Here is a 17,956-nt window from a genome sequence, read left to right as displayed (position 1 = left end):
GCGGGGGCGGCTCCGGCGGGGCCGGGGCGCGGACAGGTGGGTGGCGGGCGGTGCGAGAGCGGCGGCGGCGGCGGGGGCGGGCCGGCCGTGGGCAGGCGGCGGAGCGGATGCCGAGCCCCCCGCACGGCGGCGGCGGCGGCGGTGGGAGCCCCGGCCCCGCGATAAAAAGGGAAGGGGCCGGAGGTGCGCGCTGCGGGTCCGCCCGGGCGCCGCGCGGCAGAACGCGCCTGGAAGAGACGGAGGCAGGATAAGGCGGCGGGGGAGCGGGGGGCTGTGCCCGGCGATGAGCCGCCTCCCTCGCCCGCTCCCGCCCGCCCTCCCGCAGGAATCCCGGGCGGCGCGGCGGCGCCCGGGACGAGCGGCTCGCCGGGGCTGCGCGGCGGCGGCGCGGGGCGAGCCGGGGAGCCGGACGGGCGAGGAGGAGCCGCCGCCTGACGCTGCGGCACCGGCACGGCCAGCGCAGGTGGGTGGGCAGCGCCCGCTCCCCGCCGCGGCTGTAGCCGTGACACCTCGCCCCGGCGGATGGAGCCCGTGTGCGGCCGGGGCGGGGGGCGCCTCGGGGGCCGTCGGTGCCGGGGGTCTGTGGGGCTGAGCGGTGGCTCGGGGGTGCCGGCGGAGGCGGGGGCCGCGGGCGGCGGGGCGGTGCCCGGAGCACCTGAGCGGCCGCAGCCCGGCTGGGAAGGTGGCCGGGTCCCGGGGGAGCCTCTCCCGTCCGGGAGTGGCCGGCGACGGCGTTTACCTGGACGTGTGCTTCGGGACATGGGCAGTCTCGCCGGCGCTTGGGAATTTTATTTCTTTATTATATCATGTTGGGGTTTTTTTGGGGTGGGGGTTTTTTTTTTTTTTTTTTTTCCAATGTGTTTTTTTTTTTCTATCTTTTTTTCTAAGACCAACTTGTTCTTGGAAATCGCGTTCGATTTCGGTTTCTGTTCCAGTGTGAGGTTTTCTGGTGGCGGCTGCGGCTGTCGCTGCCGTAGGGCAGCGCAGGGTGAGGGTGCCCGGAGCCTCCCGTGCTGCGGGGACCCGAGTTTGTTTCTGCCCGCTCCTGACTCCGGAGCGTTTTTCCGGGGAGATGCATAGTGGGAGCATTGGGGCGCTCGCTTCCAGGGATGGTGAGCCGGTCTTAACTGGAGGAAAGGAGGAGGCATGTGCGTGCAAAAGCCAAGTTCCCCCCCAGAGCTTGTACTCCGAAACTTCGCTATTCGGTGAAACCCGTGCTCTGAACACCAGGAAGCTTTGGTTTTTCCAGGAACGCATGCATTTTATGGGGGTTTTTTTCACATTTTCAAGGAAGGATTAACGTGAGGGCTCCGGGTACTGTGTTCAGATCTTACTTTGTTGTAAATGGTTCATTTAGCACGATCTGTGGCATATTGCGTGAAGTGCAGCAAGCCTGGAATAAATCAAATGGTTTTCATTGAATAAAAAAGTTCAGGATCACTGCTAATTCTATAAGATAATCTTTCAAATACTAGCAATTTTTATTTGTATACATTTCCTTACAACCTATATACTGTGACTAAGCTGAGCATGGATATTATGTTTCTGTAAAACTATGTTCATTTTTCAGAAGGAAGAACAAATCCAATTAGGGTTTTTTTGTATTTACCAAGTAATTAGGTGCAGATGTTTTTGCATTGCCACTTCAGAAGTCACCTTGCTCTGTCAAGGTTATGATGTGTCCACCAAGCAATGAGCACAAAATGAAAATCTGCAAAGAATCTGAGAGTTTTAAATGTCCTCTTGGTTTAAAATGAATTGGGATTTCTTGGTGGTGATTTTTTTTTTTTCCCCCTCAAATATATTAAAAATAAAAACGTAAATAACTTGGTTTGAATATCTAAATGCACATTTTACAAAAAGGGATGCTTTAGGAGGTTTGTCTAGGAGAACAAGTGAGCTGAAACATTGTGCTAACAGGATCTGCAGCATAAAATATGGCTAATTTCTCTTGTATGACTACAGGTGGCAGTGTAGAAGCCAAGAACAAAAAATTGGCAGAAATTGTGTTCTGTGTACGAGAATATGAAGAGTGTACTCATGACTAAGCACAGGAACCTGGAAAACCACAGGTATGTGAAGTGATTCATACAGCTGCCTATGGTGCTCCTGGTATTTACTGTATTCTGATATTCCTGGCTCAATAAGTATTTTTGGACCAATTATCACTTAATGTGCTCACAGTAAGAGCCTAATCAAAATGTCATGGAAAAATCTATATTTGACTACTAAAAGGAGCTAAAGTACTTTGAAGGCAGTATGCAAGGATTTTCCTACTTTTTATGGTTTATTGTAACTATTGAGAGTTGGAGCACTAGGTAACCTGCAAGTTTTATTTTTTTTTTTTCTCTGTAAATAAATATATTTTATACTGCTGAACCTAGCAGAAGTTACAGGCCTGAATATCCTTGAAAAGGAGAAACTTGAGATGCAAGAGACAAGTTTGCGTGTCTGGATATTTTGGATGTCTTATCAGTAATGTTTTTTTAATGGGCACTGAAGGGTTAAAAACATGAGGAAAATTGCAGAAATAAGCTGTAATTAAAAATTACATGTAATTTTAAATAAGTGGCATGGGGAGATATGTACACCTTGTTAAGGATCAAATCTTGTGATTTTTTCTTTTTTTTTTTTAAAGATTACTCTGTTTTCAGTTGAGAAATAAAAGTTAAAGTAAGCAGTATGTAATACAAGCTCAAGATTAGGTCTCCTGTTTCAAAGCACAGGGAAATACTAGATTATTTTGATAATTATTTGATCATTAATTAGTAAAATTAGAGTAAGGCAAAGCTTTTCTTGCTTGTTTACCTTGGTGTGCATAGCCTGTGGAAATTATTCCAGGGGCCTGCATTCCAGGATTCCTGGGAAGCCATGGAGGATGAGACAAACTCAGAGCTGGGGGCTTGAGGATTTTTTAGAACAGATGAGTGGGAAGTTATCCTGGTAAGAAGCATCAAAGTGGAATTATCACTGTGATCATGGATATATTTATAGTCTCGCACTTCCTTTTCTGGTCTAGGAGAGCAGTTTGCCTAAACCTTTCAGTTGCTCCTGAGAGAATGCGGTGCTACTGCAAATGCCCAAGGATGATCAAGTCACCTTGTGTCAGCCCCTCTGCAGGAACTGGCTTTGGGCACAGTTTGGGTTATGCCCAGTTGCAAAGGAAGTTTGCAGAGAGATTGATTTATTTTGCTGTTAAAATGGGCTAAGACTCTGCACCCCATAGGTACCAACCAGCTGTCACCTCTAAACTGTTAACTTATAGTGACTGGGCATCTTGAGATTATGGAATCCAAGTAGAAATGATTCATTATTTCCACCCAGTGCTTAAAGTACTGACCAGGAAACCACAGTCCATGTATGGCTTTGTGGGCACTCAAGCCCTGAAATTGTAAGGTTGCTGTAGAAAAGCTGTGCCTCTGTTGGGGAGTAGTAAGACCCTGATCTCTGGTTTTCGGTAAACATAATGCTTTCAAAATACGGTGTGCCTTGGATAGAATACCCTGCAAAGCTTTCAAAGTTCTTCAGTTACCAATGAAAATGTGGCTAAATCTAGGTCTTCAGGCTGGTGTGCAGCAGAGAGCTCTTCTAAGCATCTGGCTGTCATGTTTTTCTTGTCACCTGTTACTTCTGAGTGAGCATCAGCACTGACTTCCATACAGACCAGTAGTTCTTTTTATTGTTGTATGTTATTGAGCAACAGGATTTAAATATCCATCAAAAACTTAGGTTAATACCCCTGATAATGTCAGTTGAACTGTTTACGTAGCACAGGTCAGCATATGCTTATGGCTTTGTTGAACATTGTTGAGTTCATTAGCTTGTGTTAACACATTTAGAGGAGAAAATGAAAATGTAATTTGTCATTGGCACAGAATTTTAATGGGGTCTTCCATGACATCAAGAGCTGAAAATATTAAAAAATAAAAATGGTAACTAAGCACTGTGGTGCTCAAGAGTTCAATTTACAGACACTTCTCTGTGCTAATTATGAAGTATTGACATAAATGAATGGAACCACTTGTTAAAGCGCCTTTTTTAGTGTATGGCAGTTATGTGTTCACAAGATGATTCATAACATTCAGCAATTTGTGATGAATTTCCCTGCCATTACAGGAGATTACTAAGTAACTGATGTATTTGCACTACACTGGGCTACTTTAAATTAGATTTGATGGTGGAAAGGGAATTAGAACCATTTTCTATCAACTGAAAAATCAGGCTTGTTTTGTGAATCACTATTGAGTTTCTCTGTACTGTATGGCACGATTTATCCCTTACAATAAAATGCAAATGTTTAAGCATCTTGCCTATAAATACAGCAGTGACAAGTGTGTGTGTGTAAGCTCTCAAGCCTTCTTTTGTGACGAAAGCTGCGTACATCAGAGCCAATAAAATGCAGCAGACTTGGTGTAATTGAAAGTAGAATTCATAGAAAGAAATCTAAATTTGGAGTCTAAATGGGTGAGGTCCCACTTTGAATCAGCAAGTCTTGGTTATGTAGAATACTCTTTGATTTGGTGATGGGTGTGTTTGTGAGTACAGCTCCCCTCAACAGTGCAGAAGAGGCTGCATCTTAAAAAACAGTTCTGTGCCTCTGTTTTGGACTAAAGGTTGTGGCTGGTTATGTGTTCTGTTGTCTTAGGGAACCAGTGTTTGAGGGCTTGCACAATCAGTCCTTTCATGCTATCATAAAGTGGCTGTGATCTGTTAGATTATAAAGCACGATTGCCCAGCAGTTATGGGAAATGTCTGTTAATGATACCAGAGTGTTACACAAGAAAAATTAAACTTTCTTACTCCTCCTTACTTTCATACAATTGTCTTGGAAATGGTTTGTGGGGACCTGAGGAATGGATTAAAGATGCTGAATAAAAGTTAGAGAAGTTACTAACATTTCACAAAACAAATAAATACTTTAAACTTTCACAAGCACCAACCAGTGCAGTATTAAAGATGGATTTTTTTGAAACCCACTAGTATGGTTTTAGATTTTTAGAAGACAAATGTCTTCTAGGAGGATGAGGACAATCTGAATAAAAGACCCTGGAAGGAGAGACACAAAGTGGAAATTTCAATGGAATATAGTGCCTAAAAAAGACAAGGACTATGTCTGAGGCCATTTAGCCTAGACCTTTTGGCTTCTCAGGCTAGAGGTTGATATCAGATCTCCATTTAGAAAAAAAAAAAGGCATTTACTTGCCCTCAGCAGTATTAATGCAGCTGTTAAACCAAAAGGATAGTTATGACGCTGCAAGATGCTCATTGCAGATTAATGCTACTGAACCCTTGTGAAAGTCACAACACATGAAGTGTAAGGAAACTTCTCTCAATTAGCAAATGTGTAAAGCAAACCTCCAAGCAGGTATTCCCACCTCTGTCTCCAGGGAGGTTGCCACTGGGATTCCGTGAGGAGTTGTAATGCAGCGGGACATCAGTCCTGAAAAGGAGAAATGACCCTGAAATTACGACAACAAAAAAAATCTCATCCTGTAGATGAGACCTTGACTGTCAGGTGATGACCAAGTACCCTTTTGCTCTAAGAATTCCATTGCCTGGTGTTGGTTCCAGGTGATGGAGAGACCTCTCCTGCTGGGGAGTGTAACCAGAGCTGGGAGGGAGTGTTTGGTAACCTTCCAGCCACATGCCAAAGTGCCTAACAGCAAAAGGAATCGAGGCTGTGTCTTCATGGTGGAGAGGTGCTGATGGCACAAAGGCTGCCAGACGAGTGCTGGAAGCAACACATGAGTTGCTGGATAAAAGGTTAAGAATTAAAAGCTGTGCAGCATCAGTCTGCAGTGTAATCCCAAAATTCTGCATGAGGGCAAGCGGGACAGACACACAGGTCAAGGTGACACTGTCTGTGGCTGAAGTACGTGGGGCAGAAGTTGATGAAGGTCATGTAGAGAACAATGAGGGAGTGCTGGAAAAATTAGCTCCTATTTAGACTGGAGCACAGACAGGCAGGCAGACCAAAATGGAAGAGTTTCTATGCAAATGTTGGAAGAGTGGAATATAAAATGGAGGGATTGATGGCTTAGTTCTACAGTGAGTTATTGGCAGTCCACGCCTGCCATAGAGAAGGTATCAAGCAGGACACTGTCCAGAGTTCCTTGGAGAGCCTGGTAAGAGGAACTGTCAGGAGAATAAAATGCTTGCAGCTATTGTAGAGAGACTCAGGAAAAAAAAAAGGTATATTCTCTAAAAACTGCTTCTCTGACTCTTTAAAAAAGTTTTGAGGAATATTTAGCGTGGTTGAGCAAGATGTAAGGAACCGAAAGATACTCCTCAAAAACATGTCCAAGATTTTTAAAAAAGGTGAAATTCATGCAAAATAAACATGAAATATCCAGTAAAACAAGTTAAATCCTGATGTGTGATTTGTAAAAGGCTGAGAAGCTTGTCATATGTTCTTTCCAAACGATCAGAAATGGGATGGCCAATGGTCCAATAGATAACTAAGATCTAAAAGAGCTCAAAGAATATTGCACCTGTAGCTAAAGGCATATGAGGTAGCAATGTTCGCAGTAGCAGTGAAGCTGAGGGCGCCAAAGGTGATGCCAGTTTTTACAAAGGCTTCCAGAAAGCCTGTGGGAAAGAACAGGACAAGTTTGACTGGCATTCATACGGGCCAGTTTTCTGGTAAATACAATGGAGAGGAAAACTACAGCATTCATGGACAGTTTGATGTACCAGGAAAGAGTCAGAACAGTCTCACAGGTCTGGTGGGGTTCTTTGAAGGCACTGTTGAGGTTGTGAGTGTCATTTAGCTGATGCAGTACACTGGGGTTTCAGGCAGTCTTATGAGGATGGCTCACCAAAGGTGCTGAGGAAAATGAAACTGCTCTGACATAAGAGGAAATTTTTTTTTGTCCTAGACTGATGGCCAAAAGATGAATAAATGTTAAAAAATAACATTGTTAACAAAAGGGATGGAGGTCACCAGTCGAGTTACTCATGGATCTGTGCTGAGTTTAACACCAGTATGATCTGGAAGGGAGAGTGCAGAAGGATTCCAAGTTAGAGTCTAGCACAAATGAAAGCCAATTATGAAGAACCCAAAAGGGAGCTTGTGATGCTCAGTAACTGGGGCTGAAGCTTGCTGCTGGTGCTGTGAAGTAATGCATGTGGAGGAGAACAGTCCTGCTATTATTGAGACTCTTAGCATGGAAAGAAGCAATGTTGTAAAGAGTTTATCATGCCAAATCCGAGCATAGTTCAAGTGTTTGGGATTGGTAAAAAAAAAAAAGAAGAAAAAAATGGCTCACAGAGCAGAAGTCTGCTATGCTAGTTTGTAAACTACCTGTGCTTTTGTCTTGACCTCCGGGTGCTGTTCTGATCCCTGGATTTAAAGGAAGAATGAGGGGAAAAAAAAGGAGAGATAACAGAACTAGAAATGGGTGGTAGTGATGATAAAGAGCAATTAAATAAATTGGGAATCTTCAGCCTGGCGAAGAAACGGCTAAAGATGAAAATGATAAAAATCTATATAGGAGTGTAATGGAAAAAAATGACCAGGGAATGCTCATTGTCTCTTGTAGTACAAGACCCAGAGGGGATCAAATAAAATTATCAAGCAACAGATTCAGAGCAAGTGAGAGGTGTTTTTTTTTTTTTTTTTCATAGTGCATGGTTTAGCTGTGAGCCACTGCACATACTGCAGGATTATCTGGGTGTGGGCTGCCAGTGCAAAAGCATCAGCTTGGCTTAGAAGAACACAGAGCCCAGTCCCCAAAGGCTGCAGAGGGATCCCAGAGGGTGTCCCTGCAAGCTTTTTGTGTCCTGGTGCTCTTCCCAGACTTCTGCTCTCAGCCTTTGCTACAGACACAATATGAGCATTGATGTGTCTTTGGCCTGACTGAATGTGGTTATTAACGCAACCACAAAACTAAGAAAATGAAGAAAAATTGCAGTCCTGCACAGAAAATGCTGACCAAATGCCACTCCAAAGGCATAACAGAAATATTGGTGAGGAAAACATGTTGAGAAGGACAGATTTTTTTTTTTTTTTTTTCCCCTTTGGGCCTGATAACTTTGCAAAGTAAAAGAAGTTCAGTTTTCTTTGAAGAAATTACCAGTCTTTACTATACCACATTTTAGTGCTGTGGTTTGGTTGATATGGTGATAATTGGCCAAATGTTGGACTCCGTGATCTTGGAGGTCTTTTTTCAGCCTTTTTGATTGTGTGATATGTGGAGTTTATTGCCTATACAAGGGAGCTGAGTTTCTTTGCTCTGAAGTATCAATATTCAGCTTTACTTCTGTCCTTGTTTAAAATAAGCTGGACACTTGTTATCCCTTGCAGTTTATCTTCAGATGGACTGAATTAAAAGCCTACATGCAAAAAACTGGAAAATTTTGGTTCAGGATAAAATGCTTATTGATATCATAAAATGAAAAACACAGGTTTTGACCATGGAAGATGAAATCTCTTAGATATGGTGAGGTTACACCAAGGCTTTTTCCTTATTCAAATGTAGAGGGAGTAAAGCTGTGGTAGACTTGAACTGAATAAGGACTTGGAGGGAATAAGCTGTTCAGAATAAACACCAACTTGACCATTGGACAGGAGAATGGCATTTAAATATTAAAAATATTTAGAAGCTATGAAACCAGGATTGTGTAGCGTTCCAACCCAGTAATAAATGAAATCAAAGAGTCTCCCAGTTGTAAATCTAGGTGTGAACACAACCAACCACGAGGCACCCTTCAAGGAGTTGCAGGAATGGATGTTGCAGGGAGCACAAAGGTTAATTTAACCCAGGAATATTTGTCTCCTTGGGTTCTTGAGTTTGGTACAATAAATCAGCCTCCCCAGTGAGTGATAAGGAGCACCCCAAGCTGGTTTCTGCTCTGAATTACTCACTGGATGAGGTTTTCTCTCCACACTGGCTAGAGACTGATGAGGGAAACAAAGCAGACTGGCCTCCCTGAGTCAAAGCTGGCCTTTGAATATACCCATTCTATATGTTACTGTCAGATCTGATTTTTCTAGAGGTTTTAGTAGGTCACTTTTTTTCCCAGTGGTACTAAGATAAAAATACATGAAAAGACAATACCAGCTAAACCTATTTTTAAGAGTTTCATGGAGAAGTGTCTGTTTCCTACTAAAGTTCTGATTGTCCCACAAAGTTTTCCATAGTTGTTTATTAAGCTGAGAGCCATATTAAAAAATAGAATAAAATATTCTTCTGTTTAAGGAAAAAAAAAAGTAAAATCAGAGATTTTCCTGAAATAAAAAGAAGAATCATGCAAAAAAGATTATATGGAGTTTCTGTAAATTACAGAATTTAGGCAATAGAGCCCGTTTGAAAGAAGGGGTTAATAGTTTACCCCACCTAAGCCACTCAAGAATGGGAGAAGAATCAGTCCTGTCATTAGCTCAGTTTTTTTGATGATTCCCTTGATTGGTCTTCAGTTTTCCTATTTGTTCAACAACAGCAAAACAGACTTCTTAGAGTAATTTCTTGATTTTAATTTCCTATAATGCAATGTTACACTAAAAGAAATAAAAAGTAGAGGAAAAATATTGCTTTTCTCTTAATCTGGTAATTAATATAGTGAGGTAATGAAGCTGAACCACTGGCAGTCAGATACTAATGGAGATTTGGGTCAGCACAGATGACAGTAAAGTTTGATTTTTCTCTAAAAATAATTTGTTACCAGGCACTGTGGAACTGATCTTCACTAGTAACATAGAGGGTTAGACTTTCATATCTATTTAAAATCATACTTTAAACTGTAGTGCGTGGTCTCAAGTAGTTAAGGGGATGCACCAGCCATAGCACATTTCCCAAGCAATTGTTTATTCCAGGGTTATCTTAGAAAGTGGACACTGCTGTACGATTTTGTTTTTCTTTTTAACTGAGTGGAATCAGTTATTTGGGAACTATTTCAGTTATATTTTTCTCATACAAGATCCTTTGAGAAAACAGGTTGTATATTTCAGTATTACAAGGATTGTGCATACATACCTTTTATTAATTTTACTTTTTGCTATCGACTGCACTTGTATTTGTCTTCTTTTGTGAGGGAAGGTGTCAGGCAGTGTAATTATTCTCTGATGCCATACAAATAGTTGATTGTACTTGTAAGTTTTTATCTGGATGGTTCTTAGTGTTCCTGATAATTGAGGTGGTTGTGCACTATATAATGGAAATAATAATAATTCCGAAGTCAAAATGAAAGTCACATGCTGCCTTTGATTCAGATTTCGGTTGTGTGAAGTCTGTGCTGCTCACAAAGAAAGCTGTAAACTCTTATGAGACCTTTGATAAAATGGAAGCCAGGGCCCAAAGCAAACCAAAATTCTGCTTATCAGGTCTCTCTTGAGCCCAGTGGCGAGGCACAGACGCACTTCTGACATCACCTCCTACAGCCTTGCATCCTGCTGGCTCCTGAGAAGGCACAGAAATTCCAGGTCCTCTAATTTCAGACCCTGAAACTGTTGATAATTTGCTTTTCAACTTTTAGATATGCCTTCTTGTTTTGTTCTTGTGTGTTTTTTTCTTTGCTTCACACGAGTTTTATCTTTAATCATCAGATTTATAGGTGGAGGTTTTTTTTTTTTTTTTTAACCAGCTTGGTGCTTTCTGACACATGTAAACATTAACTCTGTGGTTGCTTTACCCCATGCACAAATCATTTCTAATTGGAATGAATATTTAACAGCATATCAGACACATAGACGTAACAGTGCTATCTCCATTGACCCAGATTGGATCACTGCATGAAGTTTAAAGAAGTTTTTGTTTTGTTTGTTCAGTCAGAGCAAGCTGGGCTACCTTAAGCAGTGCTGTGCTGTGTCAGCTTGCTGGTGGCCAATGCCTTGAGAGAATTATTCAATTTAATATATTTTACCTCACCAGATCAACATATGATCTTTACAGAGGCCAACCAAGTACCGACAACTTCTTAAACTCGGTTTTCTCAAATGCTTTCCCATGCAGGCATTTCCCAGTTAAATTTTTCAATCTGTAAAGGTGTAACATTTTGTTGACTTTGGTGAAGATGCTTTTGAGCAGGGGGGTTCTGTTGGATGGTTTGTGCGATTTCATGGGACTGCAGCATCCAGACACAGCAGCTGCTCTGGGGCAATATTTCCTCATCCTTCTTCATCAACCCTATGTTTCTTAATTTTAATTCCCAAAGGAGAGGAAGGTCAGGGGATTCCTAATGCTTTCTACAACCTCCTCAAAGGAGGGTGTAGCCAGGTGGGGTTGGTCTCTTCTCCCAGGTAACAGTGGCAGGACAAGAGGAAATGGCCTCAAGTCGCACCAGGGGAGGTTTAAATTGGATATTAGAGAAAAAAAATGTCATGGAAAGAGTGGTCAGGCATTGGAACAGGCTGCCCAGGGAAGTGGTGGAGTCACTGTCCCTGGTGTTATTTAAGACTTGTAGACACAGGGGACGTATTTGAGTGGTGGATTGACAGTGCTGGGTTAATGGTTGTACTTGGTGACCTTTAAGGTTTTTCCAGCCTAAACAATTCTATGATTCTATGGGTTTCTTGCAAAAATATCTTGTGAATCTTTTATTTAATGAAGTCGTGAGAAGAAACATTTCCCCCCCACCCCTTTAAACAGACCTAGAAATCTCAGCCTAAAATAGAGTTGCTTTGTGTTTCTGGGGCTGGAGAATGGAGGAGAGTGGAAGTACTGCTTGTAAGGACTTTTGGAACCTTCAGAAGGTAGCAGTCCTTCCAAGAGGTCTGCTCCTTTGATTCAGCAAAACTTAGAAAAGTCATAAGAATTTGAAGCCAGGTGGATTACTTAGTTAAGTAGATTGCTAATTTATGACTGGTTCAACAATTATTTTAGGTTTTATTTCATTTTAATGATTCAAGTTAGAAGAAAGTTTTGTCCCACAGAAGTTTCCTTGTGTTTTACTTGTGTTTACATTAATTAATGTCTTGGAACATAGTGCGGAGCTGATCAAACCTATGGATGATTTAAAGCTGGGAAGATGGAAAATTCTTAGGTAGTTAGAATCAAATCAAACTTAGCTGTGAGGTTTTTGGGGAGTAGTATGGTGTGAAAAAAGGAGTTTTAGAAAAATATGTAGCTGTTCTAAAAAGCACAGACATTAAGTAACTTGGGGAGCAGTGGCACTCTGGCAAGAATTTTGTAATTAGCAGTAAGAGTTGAAATTGTTCAGTGGGAAAGAGGAATGTGTGCCTAGATTTCGTGTCCATCAGGCTCTTTACATTGAATGCAATCAGAGGGTAGGACAAAAATTTATCAAAAGGTTTAGGGAATAAAGAACCAAACAACAAGGCCAGGCAAAAGATGTAATGGCTGAGTAAGTAAGCATGTATTATTTAAAAGGTTCACTTAAAAATCATTTTGTCAGATGTCTTATTGCATGATTCCAGTTTTACATCTGAATTTTGACTGCTACCTGCTTGCTTGAAGATGATTTGCTTATTATTTCTCAGTGGTCATGTGTTCAAAATATGCCAATCTAATTTCCACCTTTGAACTGGGGAATATTTTATTCTGAAAGTGTTACGGATCTTCAACCCTTGAATTTAGTATTTTATGCAGAAGCGTATGTGAAGATAAAAAGTTTCATCTCTTAGACTAAACATTTCTGAAATAGCACAGGACTTTCCTTGAGTGGCAGCTGTGTGTTTTCTTGGTTGTATGGGGAAAAAAATACTTCTGCCTTCTTGTTAAAGTTCATAGATGGCTTTGTTGCCTGCTCTGATTGTCTCAAATGTTCTGTTTTAGTCTAAGACCCTTACGAAGAAGCTTCTCTTATTTTACAAGCTGATTGCAGTTACCATTTAGTCACTTGGGTTTTCCACCAGCCCTGCTGATAAAGACACGTGGCCTGCATGGCACCTTGAAGATCCAGCACGTTTTTCTCTCCCAAGGCAGTCACTTTACTGTGATGATTTTTTTAAACTTTTTTTTTCTTTTTTACACTGAATGTTAATCTCTCTCAAGCTGGTCTTACTGAAATGTTCTTCATTTTTCCTCCCACTCTGATAAATCCATTTTATGCTCCTGCTTTGTCAGGCAAGACTTTCCCTCCCTCTGGCCTTCTTTTAGGCAGCATTATTTTCTGCTGGAGTGTTGGTTTAAGGGCATTAGTTTTGATGACTTCGGTGGGGCATTCACAAAGGCTGTCCTCGGTCTAGAGGGAAGCACTGACTGTGTTTCCTCCCTGGCTAGTGGAAAATGATTGGGGTTTCCAGGGCAGTTCTGAGTTTCCAAATTGGGGGTTTTTTTCTGAATTGCCCTCCAGAGAAGACCACTGACTCCTGCAGCTGCAGCAGGGCTGCGTTTGATGGTCACTGGTGAGGAGTTGGATCTCCCTGCCCAAGGTAGCTCAGTGTATCTGGAAAGGAAAAATAAGATGAATGATTGGGAATGGCACCTTTTTGTTGTGTTACGGGGTCTGGATTTAAAGGAAAGTTGTCTTAAACCAAGTGTGTACTCTTGATACAGAATGTACCCTACAAGTGTTTCAGGGCTTGAGTTGTCTTCCCACTGTTAATGGCTGTTGGAAGGTGTGGAATCCAAACAGCTTGGCTGGAATTTTCTCAGGATGCCTCTCATTTAGTTGCGCTGAAAGTAATTGGTGTCTGGTATCATTTGTTTCATAATATAGTCATTAATTTTCATCACAGTTCTGTAGAACTTGTCCTGTTCTGCCATGTAGAAAACTGTGCTTTTTATCTTGCCGGAATTGAAGAGATTTTTGAAACTGGTACATGGTTAAAATACTAGGTGGCACTTTTACAAAGTTATCACTAATGAATTAATTGCAACTCAAGAATTCAAGAATTTCAGTTCTTGTAGTATGTCCCTATGTCTGTTCTCGTTCTGGAGAAAAAGAGACTTCCATAGAGACAAATCTGGCTTTGAGACCCTGGAGGCCTTACTCCTCATCTCTTTGAGTGGCTCCAGACTGTATTAAATGAAAAGTTAATGTTTGCTGCTGAGGATATCCATGAAGCTTCACAGTACATGGATTTTGAGATCTTTAGAAGTAAATGGCATCTCTGGTCTCAAGTAGCTCTTTGTAGAATAAGAAAGACACTAGACAATAGACGAAGCCTTTGCTGTGTATTCTTTTTCTTTCTCTTAATTCATTATTTTCTCTTTCCCATCATATTCACTGTCTAATCTCATTCAGAGAGTTTGCCTCAAATGCGTAATTTGTGTATTTTAAAATTCCAAACTCAGAATTTTAGTATTTACTTGTACCTCATGTAATTCAGGTAGAAACCCATTGAAGAAACCTGAATGATCAATTTACTTAATTGCATTTCTCAGTTTTTAATGTGAGTGGGTTTAATATTTGTGCTTCTTGGCCCTGCACTTCCTTTACTTTTTTTTTTTTTTTTTTTTTTTTTTTTTTTTTTTTTTTTTTTTTTTTTGCTGCCGCATTTCTACACGTATTTTCATTTTCTTTTTTATGTTTTCATTTTTTGCACCTACTGGAAGAGGATTGGGGGTGCCAAAAGGATGTGAAGATGTGCAAATAACCATGGCCTTGCGAGACACAGGATTAGATTGTTTATTTGATGTTAATAACTTGCTTGATACTACACCTAAAATCTACGTTTGGAAGAAGAATGTGGGGAATTCCTTGAAAAAGTGGCACAAAAGCAGGAAAGAAAGTTAGCAGACAGTGATTAATTGCTTTATTGCAAAAGGGGAGCTTTTTGTATCTCCTTTTGGTTTGAAATGAGTTGCCGTATGTCGAGAAGGTGGAGACTGGCAGAAGACTTTCCTGTCTTACTAAGTTGTGACATCAGGAAATAACTAAATTTACCACGGGGAGTTTACCTAGCTAACCACAGCCTTTTACTGATATGTTAACTTTGTCCTCACATACAAATTTTGAAATAAAAATGCCAGTATTTGGTGTGTCACTGATGGGAAGTAAAAGGCAATATTTTGGTCATAATTGGTAGGAGGCGAGACTGACATTCACATAAATTTTCCCCAATTAAAGAATGAGCAGAAAATATTTCATAGAAATCAAATTATTTCTTAAAATTTCTGTCAAGCTGACTTGGCATTTGTAAATGCTTGTGCTTTCCCCACTCTTAATGCTTAGTGTCTGAAAGTGGTTTTATTTAAATAAGAAACACATTATTTGTTTAAAGCATTAAATATTTTCTTTAGATTTCAGTCTTCAGCTTTAGCACAGCCCTCAGAATTTTGTTTTCAAGGCCAAAAAGATCCTCATGCTGTTTTTAAAAACACCCTGCACGCCAAAGGACACAGAAATATATTCTGCAGTGATTCTGCTGTGTTCAGTATCTTGCAAAAACTTAAGGGGATGACAGAGAATCCATCACTTAGCCTGGTACTCTGTTCAAACAAATTATCCCCGCTGATAATTTATACAGACTTAAATCCTTAACTCTCACTTGAAGACACTTTGGTTTTATCCCTTAAATCACCTGGGGCTCCTTCTATTTCTTCTCCACTTTTATTTAGCGCCGCCTGCATACAGTTCCACTGTCTGCACATTCTAGTATTGATCTTGCCACGCAGAGAAAGAGCAAGATTGGTGAGCTTGTGTCTGTTGGGTGTCTGAGGACTGCCCTAATCCTTCTTTTCCACAGCACTGCCTGCCAGGCACGTGTTGAGTGATTTATTCAGTGATCCTACACCTCCACGAGAGCGGCGTCAGTCCAGGCTGTGGTCCCAGGTTTCAGACATGCACCAGCTTTGTGTGTTCTCAGAGGAGCATGGCCTTGCATTAGCATTAGAATTTGCCTTCATTGTGTGTAATTTGTGTCTGCAGATGGGATTTTGGGGAAATACCAGGCCTGACTGGAAATAAATCTGCTTATGTAGGGTGTCTGAGTCTTGTAACACTATTGTAGACCTGATTCTACTGTGTGAATCTTAAGAGTAAGAAAACAGTCCTAAACTGTGTCTTCTGTATCTTCCTTGCATTTTGTAATTATTTGAAAATGAGTCATGGACATATATGCTGGCTTATCATTATGCTCTGCAATTAAGTCAAACTGTACTTTCCTCTTGTGCTGGGAAAAACTAGAAAAATTTTACTTTTCTCTTTTCAACAAAGTCTGACCTCTTGGGAACTCCCCTGTTCCCAGCTTGCCCTTCTGCAATCTGTTTCTGCCTTTCTGACAAGTTAGATTTTAATTTCTTGGCAGAACTTTCTGAAACCCGTGTCTGGTAGTTTGTAGCTAAAGACAGGCAGACTAAACCAGGCTTTCCAAAGCTGCTCCTCTTGTATAAATAGTCCAGTGTGTTCCTCTGACTCAGTGTCATGTGTGGTGGCAATGGCAGGTAAATAGGTCCTGGGGACTCAGCTGTGCAATGTCCTCGAAGTCATAGCAGATCTGCCTGAGAAATTTGGGAGGGAAGAAGCAAGCAGCATTTCTTTCCTGACAATGTGAAGTGAAATGTTGGCTTTTCCATGAATGAAGTTGGAACTATTGATCTCTTTTGGGCAACTGACTAGTGAAGATCATCACAGAGCTGCTGGGCTGCCTTCACACGAGCCCTTTTTTGCCCATTTACATGTTTTGGTAATGGTCAGCTTTCCCAGCTGCCAAGAATTCCTGGTGTGTGTGGTGATTCCCTGTAACAGGATGAACTACCAGGAAAACACTGCAGAGCTTCTGCCTGAAGACTTTTTTGATACCATAACATACTCTCTAATCCTGTCCAATATAAACTAGATTTGGGCTGCTCTGCTGAAATCCATATGTGGTCTTACCCAAAGTTATCTTGAGTGCACACCCTGGATTTGGAGGTATCACCCTGCAAACTGCTGCAGTTTTCCCTGCATCCCTTCTGTTGTCACTTTCTGTATTCCTCCCCTGGAAATGCTGTGGCTGCACTTGAGTTGTCACCACCAGCATAATTCAATTTGTGTTGGTCCCTTCCTTATCTGAGTGTGAATTGTTGCTGGGGGATAACTGAGGCTGCTTACGAGAGGAGTGAATTATCCAGGCAGTAATTACCCATTCCTGGCTATTGACTTCCCATCCCAGAGGGCAGGTGAGGATTCAGACTGTGTTGTGTAGCATAGCTTCAGAAGGTCTAAAGCTTTGAGAAAGCATCCAGGATTTGCACTGGCTGTGTTGTGCTCGTGGGAATTTGTGCTGCTGGGATGCGCAGATCCCTCAGTGCAAGGGGAGGGTGTTGTGCATCTCACAAGGTGTACATGAGGCTGAGAAGGGAGGTATAACCTCGTGGTGTTTGGCATCTTTTTGGGTGTGGAGCTTTAAGGGAATTTTTGCTCCTCAGCTGGTCCAGTTTGTGAGGTGGCCATGAATGCTGGTTCTTGGAAACTGGAGAATTGAGTTATAGTGAGAAAACTGACTCCCTTCTCTGTCCCCCTGTGACATCAAGTTGCCTACCCCAGCAAACCATTTTTTTTTGGATGGGTGGGGGAAATTCAGAACCCCCACACTGGCTGGATTTGTGCTTCATTTTCACCCTTTGGAGAAGAGCAGCAGAGTGGCAAAGCAAGAAAGTGGTTTTGTCATTGGGAGCTGGGGAGGCACAAAGACCAATGCCCAGCAGAGCTGCTTCGTGCAGGGATGTTCAGGTGAGACAGCCCAGCGTGACACTGAGCAGGGCACAAGGTAACCTGACATGGCTGGGGACCACAGCAGCTCTGCCGTGGTGTACTGGGTCTTCTTCTTACTGCAGGGTTTATCTGTGTGTCTGCAGAAGGGCAGGGCATGGGCAAAAGAAAAGGAGAAATTACCTTTCCCAGCAGCTGAAGGATGTGTGTGGGTCACCCAGCTGAAGGAAAATTGAATTTCTGGAGGAGAGGGCAATGGAAAAGGATGATAAAGCACAACGGAGCGAGCGTACGTGAGCAACTCCTACAGTGTTAAATTGACTTTGAAATAAAAGATATGCCCTTTAAGTTACTTTGAGTTTCTGGGACTTAAGCGTACAGCATACTAGAGCTCAAAACTAAAAATGGAGTGGGGGTTGAA

The 17,956-nt window shown here is 41.9% G+C and overlaps 1 long non-coding RNA gene across 1 annotated transcript; it reads left to right on the top strand.

Moving 5' to 3' along the window:
* Nucleotides 1-385: 385 nt before the first annotated feature.
* On the top strand, nucleotides 386-4,744 carry LOC120748987 (uncharacterized). Its single transcript, XR_005699495.1, has 3 exons — nucleotides 386-463; nucleotides 1,966-2,072; nucleotides 3,020-4,744. It is a non-coding gene; the product is annotated as an uncharacterized LOC120748987 (long non-coding RNA).
* Nucleotides 4,745-17,956: the final 13,212 nt, after the last annotated feature.

The sequence above is a fragment of the Hirundo rustica genome, chromosome 2 (assembly GCF_015227805.2).
Source record: "Hirundo rustica isolate bHirRus1 chromosome 2, bHirRus1.pri.v3, whole genome shotgun sequence".
Classification (NCBI taxonomy): domain Eukaryota; kingdom Metazoa; phylum Chordata; class Aves; order Passeriformes; family Hirundinidae; genus Hirundo; species Hirundo rustica.
This window is presented reverse-complemented; position numbering and strand designations above follow the sequence as displayed.